At 34.7% G+C, this 12,786-nt stretch overlaps 1 protein-coding gene across 1 annotated transcript in view; it reads left to right on the top strand.

Moving 5' to 3' along the window:
- Nucleotides 1-12,786, top strand: part of LOC129229611 (uncharacterized) — a 136,112-nt gene that overhangs the window by 110,515 nt on the left and 12,811 nt on the right. The window lies entirely within an intron of this gene.

Below are 12,786 nucleotides of genomic sequence, written 5' to 3'. Positions count from 1 at the left end.
TTTAGGTTGATAACATGGGAAAACACAGAAAAAGAGTGAAAATTAGAGACTAAGTGTCGTTGTTATCTTACTAAATATATTTATTTAATTAATTTGAAGTTTCTACCTGTTTTTTAGAAACCAATTTCAAACTATTTGATTCCAAATTTGCAATAGTCGTTCTTAATACCAAATGAAAATGATCGACTGTTTTGGCAAGGCTATGGAGTCGGAAGGAAAGTGACCGGCTCCAGCACTCCGGAAATTTTAGAACCTTTCACTCCGACTCACTCCGAATCCTTTACCCCAAAATCAGTCCGACACTGCTAGCAATGGCAGAGTTACGGACTTTGAGGGCAAATGACTAACTCCGACTTTTGGGACTTTAAACCTTCGACTACCGACTCCGACTCACTCCTTTACCCCAAATCAGTCCAACTTCGTAAGAACTGGCAGAGTTGTGGACTTTGAGCGAAAACGACCGTAATACCGACTCCATAGCCCTCTGTTTTGGAAGAAGGCAAGACATAGTTTACCAATCATAACATTAAACATAAACGGGCCACATGAAACAGCTTCGCGGACCGTAGGTTGGGCATCACTTGTGACTAGACCTTATCTCGTCTTTGCATCTAAAAAGGGAGGTTAGTATGAACATAGTACAATTACCTAGCCAAATTCAAAAATTGCATGGTAGGGAACATAAATCTCCAGAACAAAAGCAACATCATCTTCCAGTCAAAAATCGTGCATGGAAAACTACAGGCACCTAACTCAACACTAACGGAAACCCAACATTCGCCAATTTCCCTCGCCGTAAAACGATCTGAGACGGAATAAATTAGACATAACGCAAGGAAGTTCAGCAGCACCTAGCGCGTTACAAAACACGCGTATAATACCGACCTTTTTCGCCTAACACCCCAATATGCATAATACGGCAATATCTTCCCCTATTATGGCCGTTATGAGGTGCCCATTACGTAATTTATTGTTTCACGGAGGACACTTCTGATTTGAATGTACATCTTACACGAGATTCAATGGCTAGGGGGAGGGAATATCGAAATGTAAGGGGTCTTTAGGGGGTGTTTATCCCAACCCCAAGGTTTATTTATTGCTAAATCAAGTTCTCTGGAAACGGCAAAATGATAGCAGGTTGCTTTTGGTTTCGTCTCTGGTGGGCCAGACGGTAAGAGCGAGGGTTTGTGTTTATTTTGAGGGAGAGGGATGGATTATATGGCTGGTTATCACGCTAGTTTGCAATGTCAAAAGGTAATTTTAGCCTGGAGCGACGGCACACTAAGTCCTTCGGAGCTATTTAGAAGCGATTTCGGCAATGATCCCTTTGTATTACTTTATTATTCAGTTTTGGCAGTCACCTGGGTCAGTTTTTGTTTTATTTTCTGTCTTTTATTGTGAAATCTGTCAGGCGTTTAGTCTTGCCGATACCAGTGTTTCTTTATATTTTTAAGCTGAAGTATCATTTCTTTTGTCCCACCTGACTTGGTGAAGCTGTGATTAGTCCAGGCTCTATTGGGTAAAAAATGTTAAAAATCACATAAAACAATTCCGGCTCTAGCGGGTAAAAAGGGCTGAAAATCACGTAATAAATAACTTGCTTGCTCTATTGGGTAGAACGTGCTGAAAATCACTTACAACAATAAATAACTCTTTTTCGGATTAATTCTCAAAAATCGGAAGGCGAGGTACAGATCGTCGATAAAAACTACATCTGTAAACAAAATTTCGTGTTTTTAGGCCTTGTTTTCCAGGGAAGCGCGCCCCACACACACACACACACACACAAGCGCAAAGAAACAAACATCTTATTTTATTATATGTATAGTGTGGCTCTGATAAGTTAAGTCAAAACTTTGACAATGTTTACCTCTTTTTTTCGGGTAATAAGGAAGGGTAATTGGCTCTGAATTGAGTTAGGACAAAAGTATTCCTACTGAAATCCGTGCCAATAACACTTTCTTTGTTTACTAATCTCTCCAAAAAGAGGTAAACATAATTATTGTCATAGCTAAGCTTACCAGTGCCACACTATTAAAAAGATAGATATTTATAGATATGTTTTAACTTATGTTAATTCTGCTTCATCAGTTGGAGTCGACAAGAAGTTGAAAAAACTATACCCACCTCTGTTGCCATTTAAAACACATACAGAACTCACTGTTTTCCTATTCCGTGTTGAAACCTCTATGAATATCTTACATATATACATATTTCATAGTGTTTCTCCTAGATCAAAAAAAGGGCAAGATGCTACCCGATATCCTTCAATTTAAAGGGCACTTTCTCAAAAGAGTTTTGTTGTAAAAAAGTACGAAATTTTGTAGTGTAATCCCGCATCCATTCTAGTGGACAAGAGGAAGAAGAGAGTTACATTTCAAAGCGAGGCTAGAGTGGATTTTCGCCATTTGAACAAAAAATTTGCTTTTGTAGACAAGTGCTGATACATTTCGAAGGGGCATGGAGGACACTTGGAGAAATGTAAAATTAAAAAAAAAAAAGACAGGGCGCATCAAAGGTTGCCTGAAAGGGGGCAGGGCGTAGCGCAGTCCTAAAAATTTGTGGGGTATTATTAGTAAGCATTAGTTATATGACGAAAATACAGGTACAGTTTATAAAGATTAGAATTCAAGCAATATATTTTATTAGAGAAAAATAGGTACAGTTTATGAATGCAGGCTGAGAAAGGAATGCGTCTACTTATAAGGTTATCTATAAACCTTTACATAATAATTATGTCGGAATTCAAATTATAATATTTTATCTGGAAACTATTGAACGGAAAATCCTAATCACATTGAGCTGTGAATGGTAAATAATATTAAATTTATGTTGCAAATGACTAAAATTATTTCTTTTTTAGTCGTTATTTTGTATTTTTAATAGCTTATTCATACTTCATCAAACGAAAACGACAATAAAACGATACGAGACCATGCCTACACCATTGACCTTCAAAGGTCATGTAGAAATCTTTACTTGGAGGCGCCTCTCATTTTGTCCCCATTATTTTGCGATCGGCTGAGGGAGGGGGGATAAATCTCCTACAATTATAATTAAAGTGCTAGGTAAAAAGATGGCTGCAGAATCATCGCCAAATTGAGACGCTGGTCGTTGCAGAAAGAAATCTCTCCTTTGTAATTATTTGGCATGCGTCAACTTCTCGATGCGCGGTTTTCTGACGCAAGATGAGTAATTGGCACGATTTGTAATTTGGCGATAAATATCACTTTTATTCAACGGTCTTAGATGGATGGCCTTCTTCTCCAATTAACTCACTTGGAAGAGATTGCAAATTTGCCTACTAAAGTACAAAATAATTACTATTCTTTTTTTTTGCAGGTGGGAAGAAATAATAGTTTGAAACATGATTTTCGTACATATACTTTTCTATTTTCATTTAATGTTTCGATTATTATGCAATTTGGAATGTCGATTCTTAAGGTACTCGCTCTTTTTTGACATCTGAAAAAACTTTGTAGACATTTGCTGGTACAAATGATAGGGTACTAGTCAGTTTTTTTTTTAAAGAGACTGTTTTAGTGAATTAAAAACTAGGACATCTTACAATGGTATAATTTTAGTTTGAAATTTTCTTTTTTTTTTTGAAGACTTTGGTTTAGATTTTATCTTACTCAAGGAGAACGACGCAATTTTATTTCAAGGTCTACTTTTTTTTTCTTTGCAAGGCAACGTTTTTTCTAACAGTCGTTTCATTCGCATTGAACCAACGAGCTAACATTGCAATTTGAAGTAAATTTAATTTTACAAAGAACCCAAAACAGCAGTACTAATTGATAGGGCAATTTAAGCTACATAAATTCCTAAAATATGGTATTCAAAGTTAGATTACATGAGGCAGTGTGAAAAAAAGGGATGTAGGTGAACTTTTTGAAGTTTTGAGTAAAACTCGTTTAAAGTTCAGATCCTAGGTAGACTTTCATTGAACTTTTTTTCTAAATCATGCTATGTAGCAGCGCCCACCAGAGTTACTAGTACCATATATTGCCTTAAAAAAGAGAAGTTCTCCTATCATCTGGACTGATAGTCCTCAAATTTTTAATTTTGGCACTTACATCCGTTTGCTTCTTACTGCCTCACATGTTGATAGGATCTGGAATAGTATATGATCTTATTCATTCAATAATAGACAAGACTTTTGCCTGGATTTTCTGTTCGAATATCTTAAAAGCATATAATTCTATCTGCAGTCTTCTTCATAGAACGATTTTGTGTTCTTCCAGCATTAATGCAAATTTCAGCACCAATTATATTTAAGTTGCAAACATTCTTAAAATTGTCATCGGCACGTTTTAAAAGTAATTTATTCAAAACGGGAACTTTTCATTACACTAGGTTGGACAGTTAAGGATACTATTCAGTCTAAAGACCGAGATTTAAGTGGATTAAAAATTTGAACATCTTGAAGTGGTGTACGTCCTTGCTGTATTTTTCTTTACAAACAATATGTCCGATATTTGTTCCTCTAGCAATTACGCGCAGTCCCTAACACCATAAATCAGTGCAAGTTTATTGCGTGCTTAAAAGGTGACAACGGCCCATATTAAAGGTACAATTTATTCTGAGCAAGATTTGCTTTGAAATGCCTTGCGCCAATTACTGATGTAACTTAATGTAGCAATCATTCTTAAAAATGATACTGGGCCATTTTAAAAGTGATTTTTTCGGAAAGTTATTTTCTATTTAATTCTTAACAGCAATTATTAGCGTGTGTTCAAGTTGCATACATTCTAAAAAATTACACCGATCGATTTTTAAGTGATTTTTTTTTCAACTTCTAGGAACACCTATTAGTGCAACTTTAAGTTGCATACATTCTTAAAAATGACATTGGTCCGTTTTAAAAGTCGTTCATTTGCAAAGAGCTGTTCTTTTTCAATTCTTGGTTCGGCCTTCTGGGAGGAGGGCGGGAGGGGATCCTCTCATGCATAGAAACAACCGTATTTGAATTGGCTGCGTATGTAAAAATCAAGGGCTCTGGGTGATTTAATTAAATTGAATTCAAAGTGTAATTTATTAATTTTTAATATAAAAGTGCATGGGAGCAGAGCAGTGAGCAACGAATTGAAAGTATAAACTCAATAGTTGACATTCTTGAACAAAGAAAATTAGCAATATCATTCTTCTGCTAAAATGAACGTTAGTTTAACTAGTGTAAGATTTTTAACACCAGTCTGTAAAGTGTATCTAACAGTTTAGAAACAATGCAACAAACAATGGAAATATTTTAGCTCGATGGGGTCAAATTATGATGAAATAGTTATTTTTCTTGCATCAGATTAGAAAACAACCATTTTTTGTAGACTTGACTTTTCAAAAGTTTTACCAGACTGGAAATATCAAAACAGAAATTAAATTGCTGTTGGCTCACTGCTCTCCTTTACTCACTGAACGAACTCCTCCCCAAATTTCGTTAACGTATTTTTTACATAACAATAGAACACAAAATCATTAGTGTGGCAAAAATCACTTAACATTTTCGTTTTCTCTCTCGTGCATTATTCAAAAAATACAAGTTGAATTCATCAAACTACAATTTAATTGGAAAGTTTTCATGAGGTAAAATTCGATTATAAACTGTAAAAACTTTATTAAAAAATTAACCTTTTTTCTTGGCAACAGCCTTCTCATCTTTCATCTTTCCGTCGTCGAGTACATCTAAACCTCGTAATTAGCATATCTTTTGTGCCATATTATGCGTTAATTTGATAAATCATCTCAGGCGTCCGGAAAATTTTCATAAATGAAGTATTGGAATTTCAGCGAAGGAATACAGGGGAAAGGCAAGATAAACTTTCTCGTGACCCCGCGAAATTAATCTCCTTTTCTCCAGTAGGCGAAGAATTCAGTTTCGTATTAGATTATTTTTTTAGTTTCATTTTTTTCTTCTTTTTCTTGAAGGTCGTCTTGGTGGTTTTTTTCGTCACGCCCATACCAGGTAGTCTATGCTAATGAACCCTCATTGTAATAATAGTTAGAAAAGGGCTTTTGGCTTGTGATTTATGATATTGGAAGGAAATTTGAGGATAGAGAATAAGTGCTGGAGCGTAGAAAATGCGTTTTTCATTTTTGATGCTGGAAAAAGTTTGATATCTGAACAAACTGTTATGTTTTTGCTAGTGAGACACAGGATGTCTCGTTTCGCACTTTTTTTCCGGACCGAAATCTAATACCTGCCAAAAGTGGCCAATCCCGATGGAAGTTTATATATATATATATATATATTTAAAATTAAACAATATCTTTTGTGAGAAGTATGGCTTCAAAATTTCAAAATTTGAACAAAAAACTCGAAAACGTTCTATAATTTTAGTTGTTGCAAAAATTTCATAGTTAAACGTAACCCTGATGAAAAAAGTTGATATTTAAACCTCAACAGGTCAGTTAAGTCATATGTATATAAACTTAACTGCTTTTTGACCCGGATTACACTTATAATCCAAACATGAAACAAATAGAAATTCTTATATCGAAAACCTAAAAAATATGCTTACTCTACTGAATTTACACCCCCTTTCAAGAGAATCCATAATCAGAGGAGGTAATTTTGACCTCTCCAAGAATACTTAACTGGTATTTAGAGGTTTTAACGTCAAATTATATTTCAGTTCACGTGTCGAAAAGCAAAAAAAAAAAAAAGGGGGGGGGGGGGTCTTTTTACTGTAACTAAAATTTGTAAACATTTTAATGATTTTGCTCAAAATTTTGAAATTTTGGAGCCGTGCTTCTCTCGGAAGATATTATTTAATTTAAGGAAAAAAAATCACAACTGTAATGACCAAGGGATTGGGCAGGTCTTACATTCCACATCGACATAGTTGACAAAAATCTTTTCTTTTTTTGTAAGTTTTGTTCAGTACTTTAACGTATGATTCATCTGTATGTTTATTTATTCTTCGTGTCCTTCTTCGTTTAAGTAGTATTTGAAAATTCTTTCTCAACTTCTTCTTCCTAAAAACGTTCTCCCCCCCCCCCCCCGCTGCCTTGCTTTTAAATTTGAAGTTATGTGCTTCAGTAGAATTATATCTTCTTATTCGAACTGGTTGAAAAATTCATTCTCTTCACATATTGGCAATATTACGCAAAACAAATAATTCTGGTTAACTCCCTCTCCACCCAAGTAGTTTGGAGAGGGCATTATCGGGATGGTAGGGAGGGGCTCAAAGTGTAATTCTTGGGCTCAAATGAGAGGTTTAGGGCAAAAATTTTGGGGTATGGGTCCCAAAAAATGCAATTTTCAGCTATATTTGGTCGTTTAAAGTGGGTATGACCCCGTTACCCCCCCTCGAATCCGTGCCTGTCTGTGCCCTACAGCTCAATACGACCAACAAAATTTGGCCCTAACGTTATTTCGTTTTTATGACATCTCCATACATATCTCACATAAGTTTTCCTTGTCACGTTACATTTCATTCAAAAGTTTTGCTCTTGGAGAATTAAAGAAGCAAAAGCAATCCAAAATTTTAAAAGCATTTGCCTGTTACCTTTGTTCGAATCTTCTTCTTTCTTTCTTTTTTATTTTATTTTTTCCGTTTAGCTACGTGTTTCCGATTCCTACTTTCTACCATTGATGTGAGCAAGTTTTTGCCATCCCTTTAAAGAATACGTTCAAAGATTTCGTGCTCCGCCTTAAAATTAAAAGAACCTTTCCCTATTTCTGATTATGTCTTTGAATAGAAGAAACAATTGTAAGGTCAGTCAGCTTATGCCCATAATTTTCACAGGTATGTCCATTCCTCAAAATCACGATTTTCAGTTTAACCCGCCATCTGCGAGCGAAACTTTTCAATGGACAAAAAGTGTCTTCGCAACCTTCTATCTTCACCTTCCTCGTCCTCCCCACCTCCTCCCTTAATCTCTTTCTGTCTCCTCACCTTCTCTACCTCTTTTTCCCATCCCTCCTCGGCCACTAATGCAGCAAATGCGTATAGGTCCACGTGTGCCGGTAATTATGTGAACCGTTCGACTATCATTACGTTACCATTCCTCCTGGAGCGACACCAATCTATCAGACGAGGGGTGCAATTGTTCTAAACGGTGGAAGGGGGATGCAGAAGTGGGGTTAACCTGTTCTAGAATCCGTCTCCATCCCCTTCGAGAGTGTCTTTCGAATGTTTCTTGACAGTTTTTTCTGCTGCCCGGAATGTTCACTTTCTTTCATAAGTGATATTTTATGTCTATTATTTACACTGTGCATTTTTGATTGTCTACATTTCTGAGGTATTAGTCGCAAAGGCAAATATTATATCTATTAAATACGAGTTAAGAAATGAGTTGTTTTACTTTTTTGCCGTAGTATGTAATTCAGCAATTAGGTATCAAGAAGTTGTATGTCCAATTATCTCTCCTCGATACGTTCTTGGGCAATTGTCATTAAAGTCTCTGTAGAAAGGAATGCATTAAAAAATTAAGACTTTTTTTGTTCTGAGCTCAAATCTGTGGCTTCTTGCTTTTTTTATGCATCTGTAAAACAGCTTCAAGCTATAGTAGTCATGCTAAATTACCTAATTTATACATTGAATATATTTCTTTTCTATGTCGTCAGACAGTGGCGGATTGTCAAGTTTGTGGGCACGTCGCATTTTGGGGCCCCTTTGTCTGTCACGGAACATTTATCATGTGCATTTTTGTACCTACCTGTCGTCCCTTTATGGTCATGACCCCCCTCACAATTGCGACATTTGCGACTAGGCAAATCCGTCGCTGTTTTCAGAAGAATCAGGTTGTCGAATAACTCAATATTTAAACCATTTTCTGCAATTAAATAAGTTTTAGAATTCAGAATCAATGCCGTAATGTAAAAAAAAAGAAAAGAAAAAATCTCTTTGGGGACAGTAACTAAACATACTGACTTAGAGGAAATTGAAATGAAGTTTATTGCTGTAAATAAAAAAAATTTTGAAAAAAAAAAATAGAACCGACTTTAAAATTGCTCTAAAAAGTGAAAAATAATTTTATTCTTTAAACACCACCGATAATGCTTTTAAACATAATTTTTGAAGTTGGCGCAAAAACAAAACGTAAAATCCAGTGTAACCATGCTTCGTTCATATTTTTTTTCCAGAAAAAGCATCCTAAGTTACGAACGAAACACTTATATCGCTATTCAAATATGCTGTCATCAATGCATAATGTATGTGATAGTGAAGAAACTGGTCCTGGTTAAATTTATAGTTGTATTTGAGTTATGACTGTCAATGATTTTATCTATCGTTTTTGCGCCAACTTCAAAAATTATGTTTAAAAGCATTATCGATGGTGTTTAAAGAATAAAATTATTTTTCACTTTTTAGAGCAATTTTGAAGTCGGTTCTATTTTTTTTTTTCAAAATTTTTTTATTTCATTCTTTTTAGTGTAAATGTAGGTATTTCAGAAATAACAAGAAGTTACCATCACGAAAATTCACATTTTTTTCTTAAAAATGCTCCATACTAAAAAAAAAAAAACTACTGACACACGTTAAACTTTAAGCGATCGGCACTAAAAACTTATCTTTGTTCCTCTCTGGAAATCATGCGTAGTTAATTTAATTATAACCATTTAAGTATTACGTTTTTCCTAACTAATTTACATTTCACAGCATCTAAGTGTCTCATGATGCAATCCTGTATTTTCTTACTTAGCCCCGATCATCTGTTATCGGCATAGATGATAACGATAAAAATACTACAGAGTAGTTGAGTCAAACCTAATGGTAGCATTGTGAAGGCTAAGCAGATCCTAATCACTGCATCACCTCGCTTCCAGGTTAGGTTTACCCCTACTATGGAGCAATAGCACTGAAGAAAGGAAGATTTTGATAATTCACATAGGGTTACTATAAATCAGCAGGGTTACTAAAATAAAATTATTTACGCCAAAAATGAGACGACAGCGCCAGATTCCCCATTATCGAAATATCCCTTGAAGAAATTTGATGCTTGCTTCAGAGAAGCCTTCATTCAAAATTATCATTACAATTACTATTAATGTTACAGCTATTCGGAACTCCAGCGCTCGAATACGCTACCTTGCGGTGATTTATAAAACTGCGAATGCAACTAAAACATTGCCACGTTGCGCATCACGTGTGTCTGTTGACGTAAACACAGGTAGTTTGTTCTGAGTATTTATTAACGCAATCGATGTGTCTTAGTTTGCTTCCAGCTACAGACATTAATTCGTCCCTTAGTAGTATTCTCGAGCTTCTCAAAATAATGTTAGTTTTTCTTATTTCTTTCAAAAAAGTATTAAATGGTGGAAGCGTAAACAAGAAAACTCTGGATTAACAAAATTGGATAACGTTATACCAGGTAAAATTTTTTATTGTTTTGTATGAATTTGTAAGAATATGAGTCTTTTTTAATCTTAAATTAATTTAACTAGTCATATTTTACAGCAGCATTTAGTTGGAATGGACAGTATGCAAAATATTTTCTTGAATTTATTATCGTAGAACAAAATGAAAAATGTTTAACCGAGAAAGAATTTACTTTATTCCTTTTATTCTCAGCTGAAAGGTTTCGCCAAATTTGTTTAGGGTTATAGTAGTTTTAGTATTGTGCAAGCAAAGTAGCCTTGGCGAGTTTTCGCGTTTTTAGTTAAACCATTTTTAATTTTTATCATTAGTGGAATAAAATGATAGTAAGATTACAGAATTCGATAAGTAAAAAGAAATAATGGTCAATCAACTGAAATGAAAACTACCACCATATATAAACTGTGAGTACACATTTTATTTATTTTGTTCTGAGTGAATTTGAATAAATATCAGTTTTTCAATTCGATGAAAAAAAAACGAACTTAACAACATTGACTGGACACTTTTCCTTAACCTAATTCCACATAAATGATTTAAATAACCTTTGTTACTACAGTATCCTACTGAAATAGACAGTATGCAAATAAATTTTCTTGAAAATATTTATCGCAGAACAGATTGAAAAATCCAGAAAGAACGTTAAGAATTTGAACAATAAAAAATAAAAGTTCGCCAAAAATCTGTTTATAGGGTTGTGGTTTTAAAATTATGTGAAGGAATAATGTATCTTGACAAGATTTCGCATATCAGGTAAATCATTTCCATGACGAATGAATTAAATGCATGATTTCTTTGGATATCCAATCATATAGTCATAGAAATAAATTATCTAGTGTTAAACGTTACTCTTGACAGTCTGCCACGTATGTGCACTATGTGACAAAAATGTCAACAAATGCTGGAAATGTCACGAAACTGAACTTAATATGTACTAATGTATAGAAAAAACGGTACAAAATGAAAATGCCGTTCGAAGCGAACCAAAAATTTATGAATTCCGAATTCAACATCTTGAAAATGGCTGCTTCAGAACAACTTACTGTGTGTTCTGCATTAATTGTTTACTTTCGTAATACTTTTTGGTTTCTAATCTCTTTCTATATGGGTCAGAATAACCAAAAGACTTTGAAAAATCTTTTCAAACGAATAAAGCGAAAAAATCATACATACGAACAAAAATCACAACACTTTTAGCATTTTCTTCGTTACCACATGCGTTTGTTTTAGTTTTCAATTCCGCCATTAGACAGTGACTGCAGTGCCCCCTATAGTTCGTTGGAGTTGCGAATATGACACCAAACTTTTATAACAATGAGTTTCATATCGTCGCGTAGATGAAGATAGCGAAGACAATGTGAAAGCCAAATGAAGCGAATACTCGTTAGTCTCAACTCGAGATCTTTATTCAGAACCACGAATGAACGTTACATCTCCTTATATACAACTTGAGAAAGTGCTGGAACTTTCCAGACTTGGAAAGATACAGAAATTAATAGAAGATTCGAGAAAATACGGAAACAGTAGAAACGAAATTTTAGTAAAATTCACTTTGTCCTAGTCGAGATTTGAACCCGGGTCGCTCGCGTGGGAGGCGAGAATTCTACCACTGAGCCACCGTTATCCGCGGATGAAAAGTGCGAACTTCGCTACAAAATCATTTAATAGGGAAATTGCATAAAATGTGCTGTTTTTTGCCCATAACTTTTTTTCTAAAGAACAAATATGGTCAAACAAAGTAATGGGACCTAAGTTGAGCCATCCCCTATCCATTAAAGAAAGAATTATCAAAATCGGTTCACTAGGTGAGACGCTATGAGTGGACAAACAAACAAAAAAAAAACATACATACGGTATGAATTGATAACCGCCTCCTTTTTGAAGTCGGTTAAAAAGTTACGATCGATAAAGTTATATGAATCTTACTAATAGTAACTAGACATAATTGCTGATAAGATATTAAAGGGTATTTACTTTGTATAAAATTAATCCGGATTAATAGGGGATCCTGGTCGTCCGAATTAATGACAGTACGGAGCAAAATATCCTATTAATTGAACCCAGGTAAATAAGCAAACTACAGAAAATAGCAAAAATTGCATTTTGAATTCAAGAAAGTGAAATGTAAAACTGGTCAGAGAAAATTACAAGAATACGAAATGTAGCCGAAGAAAATAAGAACTTTATTATGCTATCTCGCCTTTTATATATTTACTAGCTGCGTCGCCCGGCTTTGCACGGTCCACCTCAAAAATAAAAGTTATGTCAAGTGACGCGAGTTCAACACTCAGGCTTGAACCAAAAAAAAAAAAAAAAAGTCAGTGTAGTTTTGCGGCAGATTGCGGAAAACCCCCCAAAAAAGTAAACAATTTAAATCCTCTGATTACAGGAAAAGCCTCAAAACAAAAACAAGAATTTTACCTGTTCATATTCGAGAAAAAGAAATGGCAACAGATCTTTCATATCA

This window comes from Uloborus diversus, chromosome 9 (genome assembly GCF_026930045.1).
Source record: "Uloborus diversus isolate 005 chromosome 9, Udiv.v.3.1, whole genome shotgun sequence".
NCBI classification, from domain to species: Eukaryota; Metazoa; Arthropoda; class Arachnida; order Araneae; family Uloboridae; genus Uloborus; species Uloborus diversus.
This window is presented reverse-complemented; position numbering and strand designations above follow the sequence as displayed.